The sequence below is a fragment of the Oncorhynchus tshawytscha genome, linkage group LG22 (genome assembly GCF_018296145.1).
Source record: "Oncorhynchus tshawytscha isolate Ot180627B linkage group LG22, Otsh_v2.0, whole genome shotgun sequence".
Classification (NCBI taxonomy): Eukaryota; Metazoa; Chordata; class Actinopteri; order Salmoniformes; family Salmonidae; genus Oncorhynchus; species Oncorhynchus tshawytscha.
In genome coordinates, this window is record NC_056450.1 from 40054898 (window position 1) to 40067064 (window position 12167).

General features: G+C 39.7%; 15 non-coding genes across 15 annotated transcripts; all 15 read right to left on the reverse strand.

Annotated features, from left to right (window-relative positions):
- Positions 1–238: 238 nt before the first annotated feature.
- Positions 239–312, reverse strand: trnat-cgu. Its single transcript has one exon. It is a non-coding gene; the product is annotated as a tRNA-Thr (tRNA).
- Positions 313–1174: 862 nt separating this feature from the next.
- Positions 1175–1246, reverse strand: trnah-gug. Its single transcript has one exon. It is a non-coding gene; the product is annotated as a tRNA-His (tRNA).
- Positions 1247–1530: 284 nt separating this feature from the next.
- Positions 1531–1604, reverse strand: trnat-agu. Its single transcript has one exon. It is a non-coding gene; the product is annotated as a tRNA-Thr (tRNA).
- An 862-nt stretch (positions 1605–2466) lies between these two features.
- On the reverse strand, positions 2467–2538 carry trnah-gug. The gene has a single exon. It is a non-coding gene; the product is annotated as a tRNA-His (tRNA).
- Positions 2539–2822: 284 nt separating this feature from the next.
- Positions 2823–2896, reverse strand: trnat-cgu. Its single transcript has one exon. It is a non-coding gene; the product is annotated as a tRNA-Thr (tRNA).
- An 859-nt stretch (positions 2897–3755) lies between these two features.
- On the reverse strand, positions 3756–3827 carry trnah-gug. The gene has a single exon. It is a non-coding gene; the product is annotated as a tRNA-His (tRNA).
- Positions 3828–4111: 284 nt separating this feature from the next.
- Positions 4112–4185, reverse strand: trnap-agg. Its single transcript has one exon. It is a non-coding gene; the product is annotated as a tRNA-Thr (tRNA).
- An 869-nt stretch (positions 4186–5054) lies between these two features.
- On the reverse strand, positions 5055–5126 carry trnah-gug. Its single transcript has one exon. It is a non-coding gene; the product is annotated as a tRNA-His (tRNA).
- A 283-nt stretch (positions 5127–5409) lies between these two features.
- trnat-agu lies at positions 5410–5483 on the reverse strand. Its single transcript has one exon. It is a non-coding gene; the product is annotated as a tRNA-Thr (tRNA).
- Positions 5484–6343: 860 nt separating this feature from the next.
- On the reverse strand, positions 6344–6415 carry trnah-gug. The gene has a single exon. It is a non-coding gene; the product is annotated as a tRNA-His (tRNA).
- Positions 6416–6699: 284 nt separating this feature from the next.
- On the reverse strand, positions 6700–6773 carry trnat-agu. Its single transcript has one exon. It is a non-coding gene; the product is annotated as a tRNA-Thr (tRNA).
- A 1573-nt stretch (positions 6774–8346) lies between these two features.
- Positions 8347–8420, reverse strand: trnat-agu. Its single transcript has one exon. It is a non-coding gene; the product is annotated as a tRNA-Thr (tRNA).
- Positions 8421–9758: 1338 nt separating this feature from the next.
- trnah-gug lies at positions 9759–9830 on the reverse strand. Its single transcript has one exon. It is a non-coding gene; the product is annotated as a tRNA-His (tRNA).
- A 284-nt stretch (positions 9831–10114) lies between these two features.
- trnat-agu lies at positions 10115–10188 on the reverse strand. The gene has a single exon. It is a non-coding gene; the product is annotated as a tRNA-Thr (tRNA).
- Positions 10189–11538: 1350 nt separating this feature from the next.
- trnat-agu lies at positions 11539–11612 on the reverse strand. The gene has a single exon. It is a non-coding gene; the product is annotated as a tRNA-Thr (tRNA).
- Positions 11613–12167: the final 555 nt, after the last annotated feature.

Sequence of the window (12167 nt, forward strand, 5' to 3'; positions counted from 1 at the left end):
GATGTGCACAAGCTGGCTAAACTCTTTTCATTTTGGTCTCGATAATGAATCAACTGAAGAAACAGTGGAGCTTTACACAGTCGGTAGGTTTTTTCTCATTCGAAAAGTGCCCTTTTTCCCTGACATTGGAATATCTCAATTGCATCCTCCTCACGTCATCTCTAATTCTCTAAACCCATTGGTGAGAAAACCTGAGTGCCCTCCCCTCTGACCTTCTCCACCAATGTGAACAATAAAAAGGTACTGCTGAGATTTGAACTCAGGATCTCCTGTTTACGAGACAGGCACTTTAACCAGCTAAGCCACAGCACCCATAAAAGTCATATATGTTGCAGATGTGAACACCCACACCTATTTGAATCAAACCAATCTCATTCATGTAACCCACATCTCTGTCTAGCAAAATCACATCACAAAAGAGATGTATTTTACTAATATTGGAAACGATACAGACACCTTCAATTCTCTAGCAACAGGGTTTCTTAAGGTACGTTTTGGGACGCAAAGTGGGCCTGAGCATGTGAGAGGTAGTGTTGCCAAATCCTCAGGTAAGGAAAGTAGCTATTGGTGGTCCTAAAAGTAGCTAGAAGTCGCTAAATGACGTCATCACATAATTTTCATAATTGGCCAAGTGGATGTAATTGTGATTGACGCTGTAGGAGAGAGGAATAACGTCGCAGGAGAGACAAAAAGTGAGTAAAAAACACCCTAAGTATGTTTAGAAACTAAAATTGAACTTTCTTCTGTCGATTCTTGTCTTTTTTCTGAATATTCACTAAATATAGCGACAAAGTCGCTAAGTTGGCAACACTGGTGAGAGGTGGGTAGCGAGATATCAGTAATCAATTGTAATCACATACTATTTCTTCTTAATTATGGTCATTTGAGGACAGTACATTTTTCATTTGGGTCTCGAGATGAATAAACTCAAGAACCTCTTACATGGATTCTTAAACTATGATTTGGGACCCAAAGCGGTTAATAACATGTCATAGGTGGGTCGCGAGATAGGAGTAAACATTCAGAATCATACACTATTTCTTCATAATATTGGTCGTTCGAGGACACTGCATTTCTCATTTGGCTCTCGAGCTTAAAAATGGTAAAAACGTCAGAAACAGCATAGTAAGTCTTAACTCTTTCAAAAAACAACCTTTCTAAAATTACATTGCAGTGCCATGACCCGGATTCGAACCGGGGTTGCTGCGACCACAACGCAGAGTACTAACCACTATACGATCACGGCTGGCTTCAAGAGCTGGCTCTGTAAAGCCTACATAGGCTGTGAAAGTGATGTGCACAAGCTGGCTAAACTCTTTTCATTTTGGTCTCGATAATGAATCAACTGAAGAAACAGTGGAGCTTTACACAGTCGGTAGGTTTTTTCTCATTCGAAAAGTGCCCTTTTTCCCTGACATTGGAATATCTCAATTGCATCCTCCTCACGTCATCTCTAATTCTCTAAACCCATTGGTGAGAAAACCTGAGTGCCCTCCCCTCTGACCTTCTCCACCAATGTGAACAATAAAAAGGTACTGCTGAGATTTGAACTCAGGATCTCCTGTTTACTAGACAGGCACTTTAACCAACTAAGCCACAGCACCCATAAAAGTCAACTATGTTGCAGATGTGAACACCCACACCTATTTGAATCAAACCAGTCTCATTAATTTAACCCACATCTCTGTGTCGCAAAATCGCATCACAAAAGAGATGTATTTTTACTAATATTGGAAACGATACAGACACCTTCAATTGTCTAGCAACAGGGTTTCTTAAGCTACGTTTTGGGACGCAAAGTGGGCCTGAGCATGTGAGAGGTAGTGTTGCCAAATCCTCAGGTAAGGAAAGTAGCTATTGGTGGTCCTAAAAGTAGCTAGAAGTCGCTAAATGACGTCATCACATAATTTTCATAATTGGCCAAGTGGATGTAATTGTGATTGACGCTGTAGGAGAGAGGAATAACGTCGCAGGAGAGACAAAAAGTGAGTAAAAAACACCCTAAGTATGTTTAGAACTAAAATTGAACTTTCTTCTGTCGATTCTTGTCTTTTTTCTGAATATTCACTAAATATAGCGACAAAGTCGCTAAGTTGGCAACACTGGTGAGAGGTGGGTAGCGAGATATCAGTAATCAATTGTAATCACATACTATTTCTTCTTAATTATGGTCATTCGAGGACAGTACATTTTTCATTTGGGTCTCGAGATGAATAAACTCAAGAACCTCTGACATGGATTCTTAAACTATGATTTGGGACCCATAGCGGTTATTAACATGTCATAGGTGGGTCGCAAGATATGAGTAAACATTTAGAATCATACACTATTTATTCATAATGTTGGTCGTTCGAGGACACTGCATTTCTCATTTGGCTCTCGAGCTTAAAAATGGTAAAAACGTCAGAAACAGCATAGTAAGTCTTAACTCTTTCAAAAAACAACCTTTCTAAAATTCTATTGCAGTGCCATGACCCGGATTCGAACCGGGGTTGCTGCGACCACAACGCAGAGTACTAACCACTATACGATCACGGCTGGCTTCAAAAGATGGCTTTGTAAAGCCTACATAGGCTGTGAAAGTGATGTGCACAAGCTGGCGAAACTCTTTTCATTTTGGTCTCGATAATGAATCAACTGAAGAAACAGTGGAGCTTTACACAGTCGGTAGGTTTTTTCTCATTCGAAAAGTGCCCTTTTTCCCTGACATTGGAATATCTCAATTGCATCCTCCTCACGTCATCTCTAATTCTCTAAACCCATTGGTGAGAAAACCTGAGTGCCCTCCCCTCTGACCTTCTCCACCAATGTGAACAATAAAAAGGTACTGCTGAGATTTGAACTCAGGATCTCCTGTTTACGAGACAGGCACTTTAACCAGCTAAGCCACAGCACCCATAAAAGTCATATATGTTGCAGATGTGAACACCCACACCTATTTGAATCAAACCAATCTCATTCATGTAACCCACATCTCTGTCTTGCAAAATCACATCACAAAAGAGATGTATTTTACTAATATTGGAAACGATACAGACACCTTCAATTCTCTAGCAACAGGGTTTCTTAAGGTACGTTTTGGGACGCAAAGTGGGCCTGAGCATGTGAGAGGTAGTGTTGCCAAATCCTCAGTAAGGAAAGTAGCTATTGGTGGTCCTAAAAGTAGCTAGAAGTCGCTAAATGACGTCATCACATAATTTTCATAATTGGCCAAGTGGATGTAATTGTGATTGACGCTGTAGGAGAGAGGAATAACGTCGCAGGAGAGACAAAAAGTGAGTAAAAAACACCCTAAGTATGTTTAGAACTAAAATTGAACTTTCTTCTGTCGATTCTTGTCTTTTTTCTGAATATTCACTAAATATAGCGACAAAGTCGCTAAGTTGGCAACACTGGTGAGAGGTGGGTAGCGAGATATCAGTAATCAATTGTAATCACATACTATTTCTTCTTAATTATGGTCATTCGAGGACAGTACATTTTTCATTTGGGTCTCGAGATGAATAAACTCAAGAACCTCTGACATGGATTCTTAAACTATGATTTGGGACCCAAAGGGGTTATTAACATGTCATAGGTGGGTCACGAGATATGAGTAAACATTCAGAATCATACACTATTTCTTCATAATGTTGGTCGTTCGAGGACACTGCATTTCTCATTTGGCTCTCGAGCTTAAAAATGGTAAAAACGTCTGAAACAGCATAGTAAGTCAACTCTTTCAAAAAACAACCCTTCTAAAATTTACATTGCAGTGCCATGACCCGGATTCGAACCGGGGTTGCTGCGACCACAACGCAGAGTACTAACCACTATACGATCACGGCTGGCTTCAAAAGATGGCTTTGTAAAGCCTACATAGGCTGTGAAAGTGATGTGCACAAGCTGGCTAAACTCTTTTCATTTTGGTCTCGATAATGAATAAACTGAAGAAACAGTGGAGCTTTACACAGTCGGTAGGTTTTTTCTCATTCGAAAAGTGCCCTTTTTCCGTGACATTGGAATATCTCAATTGCATCCTCCTCACGTCATCTCTAATTCTCTAAACCCATTGGTGAGAAAACCTGAGTGCCCTCCCCTCTGACCTTCTCCACCAATGTGAACAATAAAAAGGTACTGCTGAGATTTGAACTCAGGATCTCCTGTTTACTAGACAGGCACTTTAACCAACTAAGCCACAGCACCCATAAAAGTCAAATATGTTGCAGATGTGAACACACCACACCTATTTGAATCAAACCAGTCTCATTAATTTAACCCACATCTCTGTGTCGCAAAATCGCATCACAAAAGAGATGTATTTTACTAATATTGGAAACGATACAGACACCTTCAATTGTCTAGCAACAGGGTTTCTTAAGCTACGTTTTGGGACGCAAAGTGGGCCTGAGCATGTGAGAGGTAGTGTTGCCAAATCCTCAGTAAGGAAAGTAGCTATTGGTGGTCCTAAAAGTAGCTAGAAGTCGCTAAATGACGTCATCACATAATTTTCATAATTGGCCAAGTGGATGTAATTGTGATTGACGCTGTAGGAGAGAGGAATAACGTCGCAGGAGAGACAAAAAGTGAGTAAAAAACACCCTAAGTATGTTTAGAACTAAAATTGAACTTTCTTCTGTCGATTCTTGTCTTTTTTCTGAATATTCACTAAATATAGCGACAAAGTCGCTAAGTTGGCAACACTGGTGAGAGGTGGGTAGCGAGATATCGAGATATCATAATCAATTGTAATCACATACTATTTCTTCTTAATTATGGTCATTCGAGGACAGTACATTTTTCATTTGGGTCTCGAGATGAATAAACTCAAGAACCTCTGACATGGATTCTTAAACTATGATTTGGGACCCAAAGGGGTTATTAACATGTCATAGGTGGGTCACGAGATATGAGTAAACATTCAGAATCATACACTATTTCTTCATAATATTGGTCGTTCGAGGACACTGCATTTCTCATTTGGCTCTCGAGCTTAAAAATGGTAAAAACGTCTGAAACAGCATAGTAAGTCTTAACTCTTTCAAAAAACAACCCTTCTAAAATTTACATTGCAGTGCCATGACCCGGATTCGAACCGGGGTTGCTGCGACCACAACGCAGAGTACTAACCACTATACGATCACGGCTGGCTTCAAAGATGGCTTTGTAAAGCCTACATAGGCTGTGAAAGTGATGTGCACAAGCTGGCTAAACTCTTTTCATTTTGGTCTCGATAATGAATAAACTGAAGAAACAGTGGAGCTTTACACAGTCGGTAGGTTTTTTCTCATTCGAAAAGTGCCCTTTTTCCGTGACATTGGAATATCTCAATTGCATCCTCCTCACGTCATCTCTAATTCTCTAAACCCATTGGTGAGAAAACCTGAGTGCCCTCCCCTCTGACCTTCTCCACCAATGTGAACAATAAAAAGGTACTGCTGAGATTTGAACTCAGGATCTCCTGTTTACTAGACAGGCACTTTAACCAACTAAGCCACAGCACCCATAAAAGTCAAATGTGTTGCAGATGTGAACACCCACACCTATTTGAATCAAACCAATCTCATTAATTTAACCCACATCTCTGTGTAGCAAAATCGCATCACAAAAGAGATGTCTTTTACTAATATTGTAAACGATACTGACACCTTCAATTGTCTAGCAACAGGGTTTCTTAAGCTACGTTTTGGGACGCAAAGTGGGCCTGAGCATGTGAGAGGTAGTGTTGCCAAATCCTCAGTAAGGAAAGTAGCTATTGGTGGTCCTAAAAGTAGCTAGAAGTCGCTAAATGACGTCATCACATAATTTTCATAATTGGCCAAGTGGATGTAATTGTGATTGACGCTGTAGGAGAGAGGAATAACATCGCAGGAGAGACAAAAAGTGAGTAAAAAACACCCTAAGTATGTTTAGAACTAAAATTGAACTTTCTTCTGTCGATTCTTGTCTTTTTTCTGAATATTCACTAAATATAGCGACAAAGTCGCTAAGTTGGCAACACTGGTGAGAGGTGGGTAGCGAGATATCAGTAATCAATTGTAATCACATACTATTTCTTCTTAATTATGGTCATTCGAGGACAGTACATTTTTCATTTGGGTCTCGAGATGAATAAACTCAAGAACCTCTGACATGGATTCTTAAACTATGATTTGGGACCCAAAGCGGTTATTAACATGTCATAGGTGGGTCACGAGATATGAGTAAACATTCAGAATCATACACTATTTCTTCATAATATTGGTCGTTCGAGGACACTGCATTTCTCATTTGGCTCTCGAGCTTAAAAATGGTAAAAACGTCTGAAACAGCATAGTAAGTCTTAACTCGTTCAAAAAACAACCCTTCTAAATTTACATTGCAGTGCCATGACCCGGATTCGAACCAGGGTTGCTGCGACCACAACGCAGAGTACTAACCACTATACGATCACGGCTGGCTTCAAGAGATGGCTTTGTAAAGCCTACATAGGCTGTGAAAGTGATGTGCACAAGCTGGCTAAACTCTTTTCATTTTGGTCTCGATAATGAATAAACTGAAGAAACAGTGGAGCTTTACACAGTCGGTAGGTTTTTTCTCATTCGAAAAGTGCCCTTTTTCCGTGACATTGGAATATCTCAATTGCATCCTCCTCACGTCATCTCTAATTCTCTAAACCCATTGGTGAGAAAACCTGAGTGCCCTCCCCTCTGACCTTCTCCACCAATGTGAACAATAAAAAGGTACTGCTGAGATTTGAACTCAGGATCTCCTGTTTACTAGACAGGCACTTTAACCAACTAAGCCACAGCACCCATAAAAGTCATATATGTTGCAGATGTGAACACCCACACCTATTTGAATCAAACCAGTCTCATTAATTTAACCCACATCTCTGTGTCGCAAAATCGCATCACAAAAGAGATGTATTTTACTAATATTGGAAACGATACAGACACCTTCAATTGTCTAGCAACAGGGTTTCTTAAGGTACGTTTTGGGACGCAAAGTGGGCCTGAGCATGTGAGAGGTAGTGTTGCCAAATCCTCAGTAAGGAAAGTAGCTATTGGTGGTCCTAAAAGTAGCTAGAAGTCGCTAAATGACGTCATCACATAATTTTCATAATTGGCCAAGTGGATGTAATTGTGATTGACGCTGTAGGAGAGAGGAATAACGTCGCAGGAGAGACAAAAAGTGAGTAAAAAACACCCTAAGTATGTTTAGAACTAAAATTGAACTTTCTTCTGTCGATTCTTGTCTTGTCTTTTTTCTGAATATTCACTAAATATAGCGACAAAGTCGCTAAGTTGGCAACACTGGTGAGAGGTGGGTAGCGAGATATCAGTAATCAATTGTAATCACATACTATTTCTTCTTAATTATGGTCATTCGAGGACAGTACATTTTTCATTTGGGTCTCGAGATGAATAAACTCAAGAACCTCTGACATGGATTCTTAAACTATGATTTGGGACCCAAAGCGGTTATTAACATGTCATAGGTGGGTCACGAGATATGAGTAAACATTCAGAATCATACACTATTTCTTCATAATATTGGTCATTCGAGGACAGTACATTTTTCATTTGGGTCTCGAGATGAATAAACTCAAGAACCTCTGACATGGATTCTTAAACTATGATTTGGGACCCAAAGCGGTTATTAACATGTCATAGGTGGGTCGAGATATGAGTAAACATTCAGAATCATACACTATTTCTTCATAATATTGGTCGTTCGAGGACACTGCATTCATTTGGCTCTCGAGCTTAAAAATGGTAAAAACGTCTGAAACAGCATAGTAAGTCTTAACTCGTTCAAAAAACAAAAAACAACCTTCTAAAATTTACATTGCAGTGCCTATGATTTGACCCGGATTCATGTCAACCGAGGAGTAAACATTCAGAATCATACACTATTTCTTCATAATATTGTCGTTCGAGGACACTGCATTTCTCATTTGGCTCTCGAGCTTAAAAATGGTAAAAACGTCTGAAACAGCATAGTAAGTCTTAACTCTTTCAAAAAACAACCCTTCTAAATTTACATTGCACGGGGTTGCTGCGACCACAACGCAGAGTACTAACCACTATACGATCACGGCTGGCTTCAAAAGCTGGCTTTGTAAAGCCTACATAGGCTGTGAAAGTGATGTGCACAAGCTGGCTAAACTCTTTTCATTTTGGTCTCGATAATGAATAAACTGAAGAAACAGTGGAGCTTTACACAGTCGGTAGGTTTTTTCTCATTCGAAAAGTGCCCTTTTTCCGTGACATTGGAATATCTCAATTGCATCCTCCTCACGTCATCTCTAATTCTCTAAACCCATTGGTGAGAAAACCTGAGTGCCCTCCCCTCTGACCTTCTCCACCAATGTGAACAATAAAAAGGTACTGCTGAGATTTGAACTCAGGATCTCCTGTTTACTAGACAGGCACTTTAACCAACTAAGCCACAGCACCCATAAAAGTGAAATATGTTGCAGATGTGAACACCCACACCTATTTGAATCAAACCAATCTCATTAATTTAACCCACATCTCTGTGTAGCAAAATCGCATCACAAAAGAGATGTCTTTTACTAATATTGGAAACAATACAGACACCTTCAATTGTCTAGCAACAGGGTTTCTTAAGCTACGTTTTGGGACGCAAAGTGGGCCTGAGCATGTGAGAGGTAGTGTTGCCAAATCCTCGGTAAGGAAAGTAGCTATTGGTGGTCCTAAAAGTAGCTAGAAGTCGCTAAATGACGTCATCACATAATTTTCATAATTGGCCAAGTGGATGTAATTGTGATTGACGCTGTAGGAGAGAGGAATAACGCCGCGGGAGAGACAAAAAGTGAGTAAAAAACACCCTAAGTATGTTTAGAACTAAAATTGAACTTTCTTCTGTCGATTCTTGTCTTTTTTCTGAATATTCACTAAATATAGCGACAAAGTCGCTAAGTTGGCAACACTGGTGAGAGGTGGGTAGCGAGATATCAGTAATCAATTGTAATCACATACTATTTCTTCTTAATTATGGTCGAGGACAGTACATTTTTCATTTGGGTCTCGAGATGAATAAACTCAAGAACCTCTGACATTTTTCATTTGGGTCTCGAGATATGAGTAAACATTCAGAATCATACACTATTTCTTCATAATATTGGTCATTCGAGGACAGTACATTTTTCATTTGGGTCTCGAGATGAATAAACTCAAGAACCTCTGACATGGATTCTTAAACTATGATTTGGGACCCAAAGCGGTTATTAACATGTCATAGGTGGGTCACGAGATATGAGTAAACATTCAGAATCATACACTATTTCTTCATAATATTGGTCGTTCGAGGACACTGCATTTCTCATTTGGCTCTCGAGCTTAAAAATGGTAAAAACGTCTGAAACAGCATAGTAAGTCTTAACTCGCTCAAAAAAACAACCCTTCTAAATTTACATTTTCAAAATTGGCAACCAGTAATCAATTGTAATCACATACTATTTCTTCTTAATTATGGTCATTCGAGGATAGTACATTTTTCATTTGGGTCTCGAGATGAATAAACTCAAGAACCTCTGACATGGATTCTTAAACTATGATTTGGGACCCAAAGCGGTTATTAACATGTCATAGGTGGGTCACGAGATATGAGTAAACATTCAGAATCATACACTATTTCTTCATAATATTGGTCGTTCGAGGACACTGCATTTCTCATTTGGCTCTCGAGCTTAAAAATGGTAAAAACGTCTGAAACAGCATAGTAAGTCTTAACTCGTTCAAAAAACAACCCTTCTAAAATTTACATTGCAGTGCCGTGACCCGGATTCGAACCGGGGTTGCTGCGACCACAACGCAGAGTACTAACCACTATACGATCACGGCTGGCTTCAAGAGCTGGCTTTATAAAGCCTACATAGGCTGTGAAAGTGATGTGCACAAGCTGGCTAAACTCTTTTCATTTTGGTCTCGATAATGAATAAACTGAAGAAACAGTGGAGCTTTACACAGTCGGTAGGTTTTTTCTCATTCGAAAAGTGCCCTTTTTCCGTGACATTGGAATATCTCAATTGCATCCTCCTCACGTCATCTCTAATTCTCTAAACCCATTGGTGAGAAAACCTGAGTGCCCTCCCCTCTGACCTTCTCCACCAATGTGAACAATAAAAAGGTACTGCTGAGATTTGAACTCAGGATCTCCTGTTTACTAGACAGGCACTTTAACCAACTAAGCCACAGCACCCATAAAAGTGAAATATGTTGCAGATGTGAACACCCACACCTATTTGAATCAAACCAATCTCATTAATTTAACCCACATCTCTGTGTAGCAAAATCGCATCACAAAAGAGATGTCTTTTACTAATATTGGAAACGATACAGACACCTTCAATTGTCTAGCAACAGGGTTTCTTAAGCTACGTTTTGGGACGCAAAGTGGGCCTGAGCATGTGAGAGGTAGTGTTGCCAAATCCTCGGTAAGGAAAGTAGCTATTGGTGGTCCTAAAAGTAGCTAGAAGTCGCTAAATGACGTCATCACATAATTTTCATAATTGGCCAAGTGGATGTAATTGTGATTGACGCTGTAGGAGAGAGGAATAACGCCGCGGGAGAGACAAAAAGTGAGTAAAAAACACCCTAAGTATGTTTAGAACTAAAATTGAACTTTCTTCTGTCGATTCTTGTCTTTTTTCTGAATACTCACTAAATATAGCGACAAAGTCGCTAAGTTGGCAACACTGGTGAGAGGTGGGTAGCGAGATATCAGTAATCAATTGTAATCACATACTATTTCTTCTTAATTATGGTCATTCGAGGACAGTACATTTTTCATTTGGGTCTCGAGATGAATAAACTCAAGAACCTCTGACATGGATTCTTAAACTATGATTTGGGACCCAAAGGGGTTATTAACATGTCATAGGTGGGTCACGAGATATGAGTAAACATCATACACTATTTCTTCATAATCATTTGGTCGAGCTTTTCGAGGACACTGCATTTCTCATTTGGCTCTCGAGCTTAAAAATCAAGGTCTGAAAAACTATGATTTCAAAGAAACAGTCATAGTAAGTCTTAATATGAGTAAACAAGAATCAACACTATTTCTTCATAAATTACATTCGAGGACACTGCATTTCTCATTTGGCTCTCGAGCTTAAAAATGGTAAAAACGTCTGAAACAGCATAGTAAGTCTTAACTCGTTCAAAAAACAACCCTTTAAAATTACATTGCAGTGCATGACCCGGATTCGAACCGGGGTTGCTGCGACCACAACGCAGAGTACTAACCACTATACGATCACGGCTGGCTTCAAGAGCTGGCTTTGTAAAGCCTACATAGGCTGTGAAAGTGATGTGCACAAGCTGGCTAAACTCTTTTCATTTTGGTCTCGATAATGAATAAACTGAAGAAACAGTGGAGCTTTACACAGTCGGTAGGTTTTTTCTCATTCGAAAAGTGCCCTTTTTCCGTGACATTGGAATATCTCAATTGCATCCTCCTCACGTCATCTCTAATTCTCTAAACCCATTGGTGAGAAAACCTGAGTGCCCTCCCCTCTGACCTTCTCCACCAATGTGAACAATAAAAAGGTACTGCTGAGATTTGAACTCAGGATCTCCTGTTTACTAGACAGGCACTTTAACCAACTAAGCCACAGCACCCATAAAAGTCAAATATGTTGCAGATGTGAACACCCACACCTATTTGAATCAAACCAATCTCATTAATTTAACCCACATCTCTGTGTAGCAAAATCGCATCACAAAAGAGATGTCTTTTACTAATATTGGAAACGATACAGACACCTTCAATTGTCTAGCAACAGGGTTTCTTAAGCTACGTTTTGGGACGCAAAGTGGGCCTGAGCATGTGAGAGGTAGTGTTGCCAAATCCTCAGGTAAGGAAAGTAGCTATTGGTGGTCCTAAAAGTAGCTAGAAGTCGCTAAATGACGTCATCACATAATTTTCATAATTGGCCAAGTGGATGTAATTGTGATTGACGCTGTAGGAGAGAGGAATAACGTCGCAGGAGAGACAAAAAGTGAGTAAAAAACACCCTAAGTATGTTTAGAACTAAAATTGAACTTTCTTCTGTCGATTCTTGTCTTTTTTCTGAATATTCACTAAATATAGCGACAAAGTCGCTAAGTTGGCAACACTGGTGAGAGGTGGGTAGCGAGATATCAGTAATCAATTGTAATCACATACTATTTCTT